Source organism: Vanellus vanellus (assembly GCF_965231255.1).
Source record: "Vanellus vanellus genome assembly, chromosome: 6".
In the NCBI taxonomy this organism is placed as follows: Eukaryota; Metazoa; Chordata; class Aves; order Charadriiformes; family Charadriidae; genus Vanellus; species Vanellus vanellus.
The window spans coordinates 60,050,294-60,066,471 of NC_138911.1; positions in this window are offsets into that span (position 1 = coordinate 60,050,294).

Below are 16,178 nucleotides of genomic sequence, written 5' to 3' on the forward strand. Positions count from 1 at the left end.
CGCTGGGTATGGCCATGCAGATGCCCAGGGAATGAAGGGAGCTGCCGGGAGAGTGAAGGCGCCTCTTGGATCTGCGGAAGCAGAGCTGTGGCTCAGCCTTGCAGAAGTCACCATCGTCTGCGAGCTGCCTGGCTCGCTGCTTCGGCATAGGTCTGTGTGCAACTCTTCTTGTTAACGAAGCACCGTTTTTTGATATTCCTCATGTCCTTATGCTGCTTCCACATAGACAGCCCGGGTCGCTGCTGCAAGGGAGGAAGCTGCCCTCCCAAGTCAAGCTGGACGCAGGGACTGGGAGTGTCTGCTGGCACGACTCCCCACTTCCCCCCTGGATTTTAAGTCGTGCGAAGCCATGTACAGCCAGGCCCTGAGCTGCAGGAGGTGTTCCCAGCCTTTCCGCCTCTGCCCCTGCTCCCACACCGTCCTGCCCGTCACCTTCCTTGCTGTCTGTGGAGGGATCCCCGCATCTTCCAACTTCCAGACGGCTGTGAGCGCCAACACTTGTTCAAATTTAACACTGCAGATCATCGACATGGGAGAGAAGTTTAGGGAGGAGCGGAGAAAATTTTATTAGTGTTCTTCTCATGTTGAAATTGCACTTTTGCTCCGTAGGCTTAGCAATTAAAGAGAACAGCTGTCCATAATGGGAGGGAAAAGGAGTTGTTTACAACTGTGTTGGCAAAACTGAGCAGCAGGAGAGTCCTAAACGGTGAGACCAAAGTGCCAGTGAAGATCAGAGCTCAGATGCTAACCAAGATTCCCCATTGGGACTTGTGGAATGCAAAATGTGGTCATCTATGCTGTTGATGAAGTTCTGCTTACAGGGGAAGAAGAGCAGATCAGGGCAGAGGGCACTGAAGGAGGAAAGACAAATGAATGGGGAAATTTCATGGAAGAGGTTTATCCTCGTGATGGCCAGAAGGTTCTGGACCATATGAACCAGAGTAGAGGTGAAGAGCAGTGAGTGCTCTGTCCTGCAGGGACTGCAGCCTGCAAAGGCACCTGGATACACATTGCTTTCAACCGATTTGTGTAAGTTGAGGAGGATTTTGAAAAGAACCAGTTTATTTTTTTTTTCAGATTTTTCATCTCCTTAGATGCCTATTTTTTCTCCTGAATGCCTGAAGAAGATCTTCCTTGTTTATTTACTCCTCCTACAATCCCAGGGTAATAAGAATTGCTTACATTAGTGTTCAGGTTGTTTATCCACTGCTTTCTTTGGCAGACAAAGCCTTAGAAACACTTTTGTAGGTAAAATACCGAAGCTGCATATTTTAGGCAAGCTGGCAGGTGATGCAGAAAGTTTTATTCTGAAATTTAGAGATATCAAGTTAAAAATTGCATCTCTCTGTCATCTACATTAATGTTTTTCCAGGTAATGCCCAAGGTGATTATGCCAGAGAGAGCAGAGAGAAAATATTTCTGTTCTTTCCAGTTTTGTTGGAAATCCCTGAAGACCCCCGATGTCACAAGTTTTGCATGTTGCTTTCTTTGTATCTTATGTAGTGACCCTCTTTGTTTCCCTTCATTTTAAATATCTGCTCGAAGATGAGATGGATCTTCTTCCAGAAACATCTGCTTTTCTCTATTGACTACAAAGGGAATGGCTTGGTGTGTGCAAATCGTTGAAGTTAATGCAGGGCACCTGCCTGCCTGCCCGGCTGCCTGCCTTCTCTGAGCTCTGCTTTGCCTGCTTTCCAAGAGCTCACTCCAGATCTCCACCATCCATTTTACCAAAGGCACCAAAGGGAGGTTGACTCTGCTTTGCTGTGTATGTGTTTTGGGGCCAGCTCTCTTAGGAAATCACTGCGTTTGAATCTGTTTGGAGAGAATAAGGTCTGAGACCTCCAGTAGCCTTTTTCTGTCCCTCCCTAGGCAGCTGCTGGAGGCAAAGCTCACCCCGGTTTGTTATTTCCAGCTTTCCAGCCCGTCGATGCCTGAGCAGCAGGTCCAGCAGCAGCTTCTCTTCCCAGCTGCTGGTGCACTGCACAGCCGCCTGCGAGCGCTGCTGTTTCCAGCTCAGCTGGTGGCCAGGTACCAGTGTGCTGCCAAGGCATGTCACCACGGGTCAGGGAGTGAGCAAACAAGGTATGCAGAGAGAAAGCCCTCCCTGGCCACAGTTACATCTGAAAACTTTGGTTTGTGTGTCCTTTACATTTCTGCCCTGCCATCGGCACGATTTCATGCAGCTCCTTGAAGGTCCCGAGTTATTCATTCAGGTAGTTAAGCTGCTCACTGCTCCTCCAGGCAAATCCGCACTGCCTCTCCATGGACTGGGAGAAAGGCAGGAGCCCTTCAGAGAAGAATGGCAGAAACAAAGAAGGTCGTCAAAGATGGCACTTGATTAGCAACCTCCTTCGTGCCCTGTCCTCTGTATTTGATGTGGGCAATCAGGAGAAGGTGTTGCCAAGGCTACAAGATCTTGTCAGTCTGCCTTCCAGGTCTTCTGTGGCTTCTCTCTTCCCCCCCTAACTGTGCCCAGACTTTCTGTTTAAATACCATCTGCTTCAGCTGCAATTTGCACAAGTGTCCCAAAGCGCTTTGCTCTTGATTCTACAGTAATCTGCCCTTTGTACGCTAACTCTCTATGAGATGGTCTTGTTAGAGAGAAAATACACTTGTCTTTGAAGAATGTTAAAATAGCGATGTGAAGAAACAAAAGACAAGAAAGTCAAATCTGCGATCGATGCTGCCTGAGCCAGATTCTGCTGCGGATAATTCCTGAAGACATACTTGTGATCAAAGCAGTAAAGTAAGAATTTGTCATAACCACTGAAAGGGTTACTGGAAGATCCAGGCTGTGATGAAGTATCTATCTGCTGCGCAGTCCTGCTCATATTCTGCAAGCAAAATGCCTACTGGTGTCAGCAGGGGTGTCAGGCAGGGAGTAACAACTTTGCTATGGTGATGCACTGTGCCAACGTGAATCAAACCAGGTTTAAAACCGGCCGAGTTTCAAAGGTTAGATGCTGATCCCTTTCGCCTTTCACCCTCTCTTCCCCCAGGTTTTGTCTCTTTTACATAAAAACAAATTTGACGTAGGCTAGTAAGGTTGTTGCTGGCAAGGAACATTCCTTTAAACAACCAGTCTGATCCCAACACCATTAGAAACTAACTAAAAAAGTAGGACTAGTCCCTGCCCAGCAGGTTCACAGTAAGGTATTTTTCACAGTGTCTGACCCGTACCTGGATTGCAGGTGGAGTAAATGTTATCTAAATCAGTAGAATTTAGTAATATTTTCAGTTTCCTCCTTTTTGCCATTTCTCTTGTACTCCTACAGCACATTTAGGAATACTCTTGCTGACAGCGTCATGTTTGGAAAGGCCCATCAGCATTCTGCTACTGGCTGTCCTGCTAACGCTACCTGTTTTTCAAGCTGCTGGCCTGATGCTTCTGATTATAAGACCGTTTTTTCCCTTTGGTTTAGTTTGTAGCATTTTCTTGTTTGGGCTGAAATGTAACATTAAGAGCATTCTGACTCAGCCAGGTAATTTTATATTTACCGTATATGTAAAAATGTTAACCTAAAGTAGCAGTTTCTGAGAACAAAGCATAAAAAAGTGTATTGTTTTGCCCATTTTATGAAACGATTGCAGGAGTGATTTGAAACTTGATGGTTGTGTTGTATCAAGACCGCCTTTCTCTGTGAAAATTCCCCTAAACGGAGCTAAACGTGTGAACCTTCAAAACAATCACAGTTTGCACAGGAAAGGCTTGCAGGAATTTCACAGCTGAGTTCCTTGAGAGTGTCTCCTTTCCGGGAGCTCTGGGCATGGCAGGGAAGGTTGCCTTGAAACTGTGAAAGCAGCATTGCACTCTCAGTTCCCCGCAGCCACTTCTGCACATCACCAGAGCTCTGGGTCTAGTCTATGTCGGGTGGAGCTTCCCTCAAGATCCAATATGAGCAGATGTTTTCTTCAAACAAGGCCAGCAAAGAGACTTTTTGCTTGATGTCCTGCCTTATATCACTTTGTATCCTGCAAACCAAGCAACGTGCCTTGTGGCAAGTCAAGGAAGGGTCGTTAGGGAAAAGTTGCTTCTCACAAGGCTTCTCTTCTGAGTGTGACTCAGTCAGCCCAGCAGGGTCTTGCCAGCCTCTTGGACTTTCCCACTGGTGGTACCATGGGTCACGGCAGGAACAGACCCCTGGACAAGGAGCACATCTCCCCTTTTCTCTGGCAGTTGCCTGAACTTGTTCCTGATGCCTCTGTACGTTCAGTTGGCTTCCTGATTTATGAGGTGCCTTCGTTCCTGCGTGCCCTGGGATTTTTCTCTCAGCTAAGGAGGTGGGAGAAGGGTGAGAAGGAGTAATGATGGACAAGAGACACTGTGAGAAGGAGTAGAGATGAGCAGGAGACACATCCCTCAAAGTCATCTGCATGGCTGAGGAGAAGAGAGCATGAGACCTGTTCAGGAATTTCTTAAATCCTTGCCCTTTGGTATGGAACTGTAGGTTCAGCAAGGGCAGAGGATAACATGGTCCCTGATTAAAGGAGGCTCTTAAACCATGGGGGAAACAGAAGAAGTTGGAGGGTTGGTTATATAGTTGCAGGGATCAGGGCTTCATGGGCCTAAGCTTTTACAAACACCTCAAACACCTGTCACACTTTGCCTCTTTAGGGGCGTAAGAAGTTTATCAGTACTTTGGCCAGCAGAGCCCTGAGCGGGATGGAGAAGTGCAAACCAGGGAGGAAAAGGGGGCACACAGGTCAGAAAGCTGGACGCCCTGCCCGAGCAGAACCAGGAATGGTCTCCTGGCTCACATCTGGCACCCACATCCAGATCTGCCTCCATGCGTGGAGGAGAAAACAGTTCAAAAGACATTTACAGTTGTGGCTGGCCCTGCGTGACCTAAAACAGTCACAGAAACGGGGCAGGTGGCGGCGGAGTGCTCTTACAGACCTCTATTCTCCTGGAATACCAGACAGTCTTCCCAGGTGGGGCTGAGATCTCTCTCCCCTTCAGCATGCCACCCAAGGGGACTGAAAGCAAATGGGACGGGACCCAAATTTAGTAGGAGGCAAATGGAAGCGAAGAGTGGGGGGTGGTTTGCCCTGCAAACCCAGAGCAGAGGGATTTCTAGGCTGGCGGATTCTGCTGGGTGTGCTGAAAGGTCAGCAATATTTCAAGTCAACCATCCAATAGCTATTTTTGGCTCCCATTTTGCAAACACCACATCAGAAACAAAGAGTTATTTTGGTCCATCAGGATTGCTCTGATAACTTTGCTCAGTACAATGTTAAATAATCAAACCCCACAGGAATAACAGCACTGTTTTATAATCCCATATTATCAGATATATAGAGGCACACAGCGGTGGGTGTGTGGAGGGGAGAGTTTAAATCTCTTAACGAGTACAAAGGAGTATTTATATTATTCATATCATCTGAGTCCACATATTGCAATGATTTGGATTATTGTGTAGGTGTACGTATAGGTGTGGATTTTTAAACAAGGGGGTACTTGTCCCAACAGGAGAAAATAGCAAGAGCTATTGTCCTCCACTGCTTTTTAGCAATGCCAGTGCACAATGCGGTTGGTGTGACAAGGAGCAGCTGAGGCGCCTGCAGAGCCCCACGCCTACACGCACTGTCACCACGGCTTCTTCCACATCTGTGTTGTGGAAACACCTCCTTTGCCCATGAAAAGCCCGGTGGAAGTGGAGCGTATTGATTTGTGAGTCACTGGTAGCACTGCTGTAGCAACAACCATGGAGAGGAAGTCCCAACTTCTGACTTTCTACGGGCACAAATAGGACCAGAGTTTCTTTTTGCTAAACACTGTATGGACTCAGGAAAGACAGCCCTTGCCCAAAGACCTTGAAAATGTCCCTCGAGAAGACAGATAAAGGTAAGAGAAACGGAGTCTTATAATGTCCAGTTTATGTCTGGAGAGGTTAAGCACAGAGACCTCGCAGACCATCTTCTCCGCACCTATCACATCCAGTGTATTTTAGGTGTCAAAGAAACACCTGTGTTTTCAAGCGTGATCTTCATGGCAGGTGATCACCACATGGAAAAAATCTCCTCCAAAGTGTCCAAATGACCTCCTCTCGGAACACAAAGGAGCTGTTCCTGTGAAAGCCGGACACTTTGGAGCCACTTTCCTCTGGTTACCTGCCAATGGTGTCAGGGAGGCTGGTGTTGGAGTGAGTCACTAAGCCAAGACATCCTGGATAGCAGGCCTGGGTCAATGGTTCATCTTTTTATTAAGCCCACCTTTCCAGTCCTCAGAAGGCTAAAGGGAGAGCTCCTTTCTGTCTTGTCTTGTCTAGTCAGCAGTGGGTGGTTACGGAGAAGAGGCAAACTCTTCTCAGGTGTGCCCAGTGAAAGGGCGGAAGGTGACAGTCACATATTGTCGCAAGGGACGGGAGATAAGGAAAAAAGCCTTTTCCAAGAAGCAGGCCAAGCAGGAGAGCAGGACCCCAGAGAGGACGTGGCGATTCCATCCTTGAAGATGTTCAAGGATGTAGCCATGAGCAACATCATGAGCTACCACCAAAGTAGCCATGCTTTGAGCAGGGGTTGGACAAATAAAATCTATAGATCACTCCTGGTCTAAATTATCCTGCAATTTGTTTGAGTTGCTGGCATGCCGCCCATCCTGTCTGAGCAGCTCAGTGTTTTCCCCAGGACGCAGCATCAGGATAAAGCCATCACTTTCAGACCCTGGGGGCTCAGCTGTCTGGTGCACGCAGTGGGATGTGAGGAAGCCTCGGGAATTTTCACATCTGCCTGGGGGATTGGACCACATTTCCTTCCCTAGAGGCGATTGCCCTGTAAAACACTAGGGAGATGTGAGGCTGCAGTTTATTTTCAACACCTTAAAAAGCAAAAAACCTACTGCACTTTGCATGCAACATCAAACCGCTGTTCATCTGAGAATGGAAGAGAAAGACCTTGTAGGCTGCTGCTTAGGGCAGCCACCTGGAACATAAGTGTGCACTAAAAAACATTTTGGAATGAGGATTCACTAGAGCAAGGGTTGAAATCCTGGAGTCTCACTTTCCCTTGTCCCCAAATCTCCCCAGATACCAGCCTCTGAGCTGCGCTCTTTCCAGCTGACCTGGTAGAGGGGAGGCCCTCAGATACGACTTTCCCAGCTGGTGAGGGCTGCCCCTCTTGTGCTGGGATGAGGGGGAAGGCTGGGGTGGCCCCAAGACGGTTCCTGGTTGCAAGCACTCAGCAGAGGCAAACACCCCTCGACATTGGTGTGTAAGTTGCTGGGAGAGGTGGAACTTGAACCACCTCCTTCCTCAGGATTTCCTGCAGCATAACTTGGGCTTCCCTGTGCATACGAAACTGGCTGTAATGAGTCCTGTTTCCTAGGCACTGCATCTTCCCATGTGCCTCCTGGGGAGCCTCTGTGTCTCCTTTGGTGAGTCTACTGGTTTGGAGGATTCACAGGAGTCTGGCGCCGGGGTTGATGTCCTTGTGAGGGTTTAGTGCACAGGGACACAGCGACTGGCCCAGCAACACAAAGTAGACCTGATATGGTGGGGGAAAGTGGACTTCCAAAGCAGTATTACTGACTTAGGGTTTATTGCTCAGCAGATCCCGTTATCTCATTCTCTCTCTGGAATTCCAGCACCTGGAGTCATGAGGCTATCAGAGTATCTCAACTGGGCAATTTTCTAAAGGGTGTTCTCAGCCCTTTATGGTGCAGAGGAATGATTGAAAATGCAGTACCTCTCCTCATCCCCTGCTGCAAAAAGAAATTAGGGAGCCCAGATCCACTCATTTTAAATCTTGTCGTTTTAAGCCTATTATAGAACTTTTGAACACCTGGAGTTGACAATCCTACAGCCCAGAAGTCCTTGTGCCTAGACCACCCAGCCTTTGCATATATTTGCACAGATACATGTGTCTTCAATTTGCAATGTATTTTGCAAAAGCTATTTCAATTTCTCGAAACAGGCACTTGATACCTTGAACATTCGCATTCCTAAACACTAGTGTCTTTTGGCCTATTCATGTGCTTTTTGTCTGGGCGATGGAGAGGCTGCTGTCACTCGGTCAGAAAGAAGATAATGTATGCAGTTGCATATTTGGGTTGCTCATCTTTTGCAGTGTTGAACAGACTTCCCAAATGATGCCTCAGTCCTTTGTTCATCTTTCAAAATGAATATCCCAGAGAGCTCTGCATTTTCTGGCTCAGAAAGACTTTCAAGCACAATGAATCAAAAAAGGGGATGATTTTTGAGGCACTTGCATTGGAAATTTATGGCTTTGCTTCTTCCAAGATGAAAAACCTGATGTAGGCTATAAATTTACTTAGAGGTTTGCCTTCAAAGCTCAGCTTGTGACTTCTCATGGGAAACAGAGGACGGGTAGGTATAAATCAACCTGTGCTAAATGGAACGGCTAAGACTTCAGAAAGAGAAATCTGGTCCAAAGGACATGCTCTTTGTGTGGAGTTAAGCTGAGCTCAAACCCAGTGTTATCATTTCACTTATCTGTGCATACAAGACCCTCTGGCAGGAGTTTGGTGGCACTTCCAGCCAGGTGAGCTGGTGTGAGTAGGAGTAGAGTCAGCTTGCAGGGAGGATGCAGGCTAAAAAAACCTGCTTGGAGCACTCCTATAATTTTCCACCTGTACCAAGAAAGACAGAGAGGGTTTCCCAGTACTGACCAGGGGAAAGAGCAGGATAAGTTGGTTTTGGGCAGCACAAGAGGCTGGTTACCCCATGCCTCACACCAAGCTTTGGCTACCCAAGAGCCAGTGATGGTCATCCAGCGTAGCTGATGTGAAAGCAAATCCTGAACTGCTCTGCTGGGACAGAGAGCAAAAAAAAAAGTTAAACTGCTGTGGAGAAACAACCCCATGTTTATTCCTGATTAGTTTACATTGAAACATGGCTGCTGACAAGTTATTTTGGTAAAAAAGGCAAGAGTTTATCGTGTCCCTCGTTCTGCTGCCTACTCTGCATGGGTGGAGTTTCACTGAAATTGGCTGGAGCCCTTCCACGTACAGCAAACGGCAGGATTAGCAGGGGTGTTTTGCAAATATCCCTCTTACTCAAATAACCTTTAACTAAAATGCTCCATTGAGCTGCAATGACTAGTAGGGTTGTTTTAGTTTAGAGTTTCTATGGTGAGTGGTGTGTTTCTGGAAGCTGGGCTAGGTAGTTTTTTTTCCTTCACTTGGAAACATTGTGTTGAAGAAAGTGGAGATATTGTTAGATGTTTTGAAACACATTCTTCTGCAAAAAAAGTTCCCTTTTGAATGTTTGATAATAAAAATTCATTTGCCTGATGCCACAGGCTGTGGGCTAAATTGCATGGCTGGATGATTATTTAGCAAGATACGGAGTTGCCACAAAACTCAGTGCAAGTTCAGAAACCAACCAGGCATTGCTTGAGTTTGCAGCTCCGGTGAACCGTCACAGAACAGAAGGATGGAGCGCTCGTGGCACCACGCGGGGTGCTGGGCAGTGCTGGGGCATTAAAGCACAGGACAGGAAGCTGAGAGGCAGGTCCCACTGATAGCTCTGACAAAAAGTTTGCTGTCTGTCCCTCCGCTCTGTAATCTGAAGCAACAGCTCAAGCCAGCCCAAGAGAGGTCCCAGGGGTGTCACAAGCCCATGACTCTGGTGCTGGGTGACTGCATTGTGTCAGCGCCTTCAGCAGAGGGGGATGAAGATAAGGCAAAGCAGAAAGGTGTTAGGTATGTGTGGACCGCAAAAGGGCGACAATTCAGTTTGTAGATGTTGGTTTGGTGGCACTTTGGGGAGGGCTGAGCACCAGCACCTGCTCGGGGCAGGCAGCAAGGTTACTGCCAGCCGCAGAATTTGGTTGACCATCACTACAGCCGCAGGTTTGGCTCCTCAGTTCTCTCCAACAGTTCATGTCCAACAGAGGCAGCTGCATCTTGGAGAAGAGAGATAGGCGTTCAGCAACATCAGGCGACTGCTGATAGGAATGTAGAACATTTGAGCTATTTTGCTTTTTGTGTATAAAGCTCAGCGTCAGCACCAGAAATGCAACATGAAAGCAAATGTCAAAAAGGAAAAAGAGTCAAGAGCTGAAGAGTAACAGCTCCTGGTAACTACATGCATGTTTACACACCCATTAGTTTGAAGATGTAATCCCTAAATCATGCCAGCCTCACCAGTACGTTTTATGCAAACCTTTAGTGTCTCCAGGAGCTGCAAGCAAAAACATTGTTGTTATACTCATGCTTTTATACCACGTATAATGATTCTTGTCCAATTTGCTAAGCAGCAGTGTTCAGTGTCACATTGTGTGGGCATTAGAAGCATTATTTGGTAGTCTTTTTTAATTTTAAATGTTTCTGAAATGTTAGGCATATAAATTGCTGCTTTTAAGTTTGGGATGAAAAGGGACAAAATGAGAAGAGTGTCACTGCTTTTAACCGGCATATCATCTTGATGCCATGCTCTGAGCAAGGAACACTTATCAACTGCTCAGCAACCTTCCTCCTGCCCCAAGAAGAAGCAGCCAAAATCTGTCCTGTGAGGACACTGTCTCCTGGACCAGACTCCACAGATGAGAAAGTTTGTGAATCCCACAGGTGTATGCCACTGCAGATGTCAGATGTAAAAATGTGGATTGCTTTACTGAGGAAAGGTAGAAACTCCCAGGAGAGTAAAGATGGAGGACTTGAAAATGTGGGGACCGAACATATAAATTTTGTTGTGTGACTTCAGCTCAGATAGATGAAGTAGCTACGCCTAAGTTTGTGGTGAAACAAGAACCAGAACAGAGGTCTAGGGACTCCTACAACCCAGCAAATGATACTTCTCTCTCCCGGTTAATCCATCTTCTTCTGAATCATTTATGGATGTTTTGAGGCTGCTTACCCAGTTCAGAGGCTGTAGGCTGGAGAAGAAAGCACGGAGAGGCGTTGCATGTGCTGTCAGCCCCCCCGGTGGTGTGTCCATCTGCTCTCGTGTGCTAATGAAGACCTGCTGCGTGATGCCTTTCAGGAAGCTCCAATCTTCAGGGCCTTTTGCATTAATCTTTAATATGCTTTTTGTGTGCTTGTCGTGTAGGAATTCAAAGACAGAAAATAAGCTGCTTAGCAAAGATGGGGCATAATAGCTGACTTCTACTCCAGGCTGTGGGCCAGATCCACCAGCCTCTGGTGCAGAAGACACAAGCTTGGGCTAACATGCCCATTTGCAAAATTTTTCCAAAAAGGAGAGAGAAACACATCAGCACCATAAGGGATCCTATCCTGTATTTTTTAATCCTTCCTTTGTTTGAGCTACCTGATCTCTCCAAGAAGACACGTGAGGAAAGTTCTCAGTGGAGGCTCAGCAAAGCCGCCAAGAAATGCACATCAAACGAACAGGGCCACAACCACTTCAAACGTAAGCTCCAATGACAGACCGAAGGCCCAAATTCAGTGTATTACCCATTTAGAAGTAGGTCCTCAAAGTCAAAGGAATAACTTCTGCAAAGCCCTGATCTCGGAGGAACATTGGGTTGGAGGTTCATGAGCACAACTTCACCTGACCTAGCCTAGCAGCATGGACACAGCTGGGGTTGGTTTCTGCCTTTGTGATAAAAGTTGAATACCTGCGTTTTCACATTAGACATTGGAGATTCCTGCTCTTTCAAGTATATTGTTTCCAGAGCATTTTGCTTTGAGTTAGCAGCAAACCATTACTCAGAGGGTAATGGGATCATTCTAGGTAAAAAAAAATAAATCCACAAAGAGAAGATCTAGCTTAACTATGTGATAATTCAGTGTACAGTGTGTTCCTGGTAGCCTGTAGACAGACTGGTAGATGCAAGTTTTCTGAGTTAGTGCTAGCATATACAGTCCTGATAAAATTCAACTTGTGAATTCTAGTCATGATCTTAAAGTTTATTAAAATGCACTGAAAAGAAAGGTGACATTGTGAAACAGAATAAATAGTGCTGCCTTGCAAAGCCTGAAATATCAACACAAGTATCTTGAGTGTAGGGCTACTAATCACAGTAACTCTGGAGTGGAAATCAGCTCTTGCATTTTCTTCCGAAATCTTTCTCTGGAGCAGATCTGATGGACACTCTAGGAGTGTTGAATATTTGATGTTTGGCATCATATGCTCTGTGCCAGTATGTCTCATTCAGCTTGTGTGTGTTTAACTTGTGCAAATTAACTACTCTGCAGTGGTACAGTACTCACAAACCTACCTACTGTGATGTATCGCCTATAGCATATGTTGCTACAGAAGCTGTGCTGTTTATGAACATTCCAGGCATGATCGCATCATAGCGGTAGCTGTATTCTGCTCTGGTGTAAAGCATGGACCTTCTCCTGCCATCTGCAATCATGCTTCTGCTAAGAGCTCGCATCCTTTTCTGTTCAAGGCACAAAAACTGTTGCCTGTGGAATTTTCCTTCTCAGTAAATGTAGTTCCATGGGCAGGAATATTTTGCTAAAACGTAGCAGCATCTGGTTCTCATTTTGGGAATCAGTCATTTATCCAATTTTTTAAGACTGGGACACGAGAGGTCAAATGACTTCAGTTCAGGCACCAAGTTGGTGGATCAGGTTGATTTACACTTCAAGACGCTCTCAGTTCTCTCCTTTGGCCAGCAGATGTTACAAACTGACACAGAAGATAGTTTCCAGTATTAATGCAGCATTGCCTGTCTCTTCTCCTGTAACCTATGCACACCCATATATTAAGACCTTGTAAGACCACATCACGGTGTTTTCCCAAGCCTGTATACGTTTTCTGATTAGATATGTGAGCTGGATTCAGCCAAATCCCCACTTAAGTGCTGTACTCTATGTATCTAGGTCATTTGCACAACAATTTTTATTGTAAATCTGGAATAACAAGCACAGCTCTTGGCAGAGTCCCGCATGGCAGAAACACTTTATATCTTCATATAAATGCATGTGAGCTTTTATGGAGGGGGAAAAAGATAAAAGAACAAATCAGTTAATTTGTTTATCGTTTTCCTGGCAACTTAAGCATAACCAGGAAAGATGGCTGGAGGCACTCAGAGCTGTTTCGTTTACTCTACTTTTAGGCAAACGTGTTGGGCCGCTCTTGGACCGTTTCACCCGCCTCCTTTGGTCTCAGCCCACTCTCAGTTTGGCCCCAGGCACCTGCAGCGGGGAACACAGCAAAAACCTGCTGGTTTTGCCTTTTCCAGAGCCAGCTCGCCCACCCGGCTGGGCTCTGCTGGCAGCCCCCTTCCCTGGGCAGGCTGAGGGGGGGAGCAGGCCTGGCAGCAGCTGGGAGAGAGGTCATATCCCAAAAGCTGCCCCAAAGCGGGGCAGGCACAACTCTAGCCTCGGGCAGGGGATGGACCAGGCACCTCTGCGTGGGTACCGGCATCGCAGGCATCTCCTGCGGCTTCCTCCGGCTGCAGAGGACCCCCCTGCTCACAGGCCCAAGCCCATTGCCGTAGGCACTGTGCCGGTGTTTCCAACACAACCCAACCAAAAGGCATTTGCTACCCTAAAGAGTTTAAAATCGAATCACTTTTGGAAGGAAAGCTTTGGCTCGGTTACGTTAGTGGTTATCACGACCAGAGCCAGGCGCTAGGTTGTGACAAAATCACCTGTTGCGAAAACAAGGTAATTACACGTCTGGGTTATTCGTGAGTTGAATCGAGTTCTTTCCTATTTGCGAAATGAAATGCAAGCACCTAAGCAATGTAGTTTGCTGCGTTGTTCAAATGGCAAAGCACCTCCAGCAGCACTGCTGCCCAAACACGCCGTGGCTCTGCATGGTGAGGAGGACACACATCACTCTTAGAAACCAGAAAAACTGAAGAATACAGTAAAATCTGTACTGACTCAGAGAGCTGGCCATGCTTGTGACAGCGGCTTAACATGATAAGCACCAGCTCTTGCTCCACTTATTCCAATATATTACTGAGTATTTCTATAAAGCAGGGGTTTAAAATACCCTCAGTTTATTCCTTTTTTCTTCCCCTTGGTACCCAGACTCATCCCTCAGCTGCAGTGGACCCAGAGCAATGCCAGCAAATTTAGGGGATTTCTATCAGCAGATCTGCAAGCAGGGTTTGTACCCACACGTCAAAACTTTGGATTATTTTAATAACTTCTTTTTCTCAGAATGCATATGAAAATCATACAGATGATTTCTAGCAGGACAGTGGTTCATGCTGAGCCAGCAAATAATTTTCTAGGCTTATTTTGAATCACTCTTGGAACAAGTCTTAGCTCTGCATGTACAAACCAGGCCAAAAAATAATAAAAAAAAAAGGGTGGGGAAAAAGACATAAGGCCCTTTGTCCTCTCTGGAATTTGTTTAAAACCTCAGGGATGAATAAGGCACTTTATTTAACCCAGCCTGGCTATAAATAGGATGCAGCACCTTAGCCTCTATGTGAACTAGGGAATTCAGATGTGTCTCCTCAGTTATGCTCACATTTGAGAGGCACAGCTTCAACCTGAGATGTGTCCCTACGCTAAAGGGTCATTAAAGGTAACCAAGGGCACCGGGTTTGGTCCAAAGAGAGACCTTGAGCTAGAGGGAAGGTGCTGGGGCCAGCAGGAGTCAAACGGCTGCTTTGTCTTTGCTCGTGTTTTCTGGTTGTGCTTTAAGCACCAAGTCCTCCCGCTGGTTAGCATCCCAAACCCCATCTTATTTTTTTTTTTCTTCTTCCTACTGGAGCAAAATTGGTTTCAGCATGGTGGGAGTGACTGTTCATCCTTGTGTTACCTCGAGGGCTTCATGGTGGAAAAGGCACCAGGAGCTGCTCTTCCCTCTCTGCGGAAACGCTTTGCAGGAGTGGGGTTAGCTCCCATCCCCCCAAGGGACGCCATCTGAGCACCTCTGGGTCACACCGCTGGGCCAAATTAACCAAAACCAGGATGGACAGGAAAACCTGAGATTTAGAGAAACCTCTTCTACAGTGGGTCCCAGCCCTTAGGCTCATGAGGAGGGGGAGGATGAGCCGCCCCAGCCACATGTGTGTCCTGCTGGGGAACAGGAGCACTAGTTGCTGGACATGGCCATTAAGAATTAAAAAACCAACGGTGTTGCTTCCAGAGCCAGTGCACTCCACAACTACGTGGAAACTATTTTTGTGTCCAGTTCTCTTTGTTCTGCCTCAGTTGTAAATTTAAGGAAAAAAAGGTGGTTGCTTCCCCCGCACACCCAAGTTAGGAGTTAAAGACAAGTACCAGTGAAACAGCACCCAAGTTGGTGGTTTTCATCCCGTGTTCAGTTTATTTTGTTCTGCCCCTGTGTTTTCGGTTGTAGTTCTATATCTGCGAGACCTCACCAGCCTGAGGAGCTAATCCAGGAGGACGTACAGGGCTGCCAAGGGAAGGCTGAGTTGATAAGATAGGTGCCTGTGCTATTTCTTCCTGCTCGAATCATCATCAATGAATAGTTAAGAGCAACAATACATTATTCTTAGGTTTCCAGTGCTGCGGTATCTGGAGCTTTCCCCAGTTCCTGTGCCTGGCTGTGCATCCCAGCAGCATCCCTGTCCCAGGGGTTTTCATGGCTTCATTGTCTGCTCAATAGTAATGCGTGGGTGTACACTTGTCAGGAGTATGGAGGACACGTGGGTATGTGAAAATATCCAACCTATGTTTCAAAAATTAAATGACTAATTCATAAAGAGAATTTGTCACACCCCAGGAGCCACGCCGAAGCTGAATGCGGGCTTGATTGCAAACATCCATTTAATGGCTGGACTCACTGCAATCACAGGCAGATTTCCTTTGGTGCGTGGGCATGAATTGTGAGGCAGGATGAAAAGATCCTTCTCCTTCGTAGTGTAAGGTCTCGGGCCTGAAAGCTGAGCGTGAGAACAGCTCCGTGTCCCCACCTCCCCTGGAGGACCCCGCTCCTGCCCACCCTCCTAGCTGGGCTCAGGGAGGGTCTCCAGAAGGGAAAGGTTAGATGTGAAGTTTTTGGACTCTTCATGGCAGAAATGTTGGAGAAAATGGAAGAAAATGTTTTATCAGCATTCTTAGAGGAAAATTGCAACTTTTTAACGTTTCAAGTTTATTTTTTTCAATGATTTCTTTTTAAAGATAGAAAAACAGAAACTTTGTTAAAATCCTTATTTTCCAGAACTGAGTGAATTTAAACTTTGGAGAGTTACTGTCTCTGAAATGAAAGTCACAATGTGTTTTCAAAGACCAAGGGAAGAAGGGTGCACTGCTCTAATTTGTGGTGGAAGCACTGCATATGAGTAACAGCCTTTATAATGTGAATGTGAGG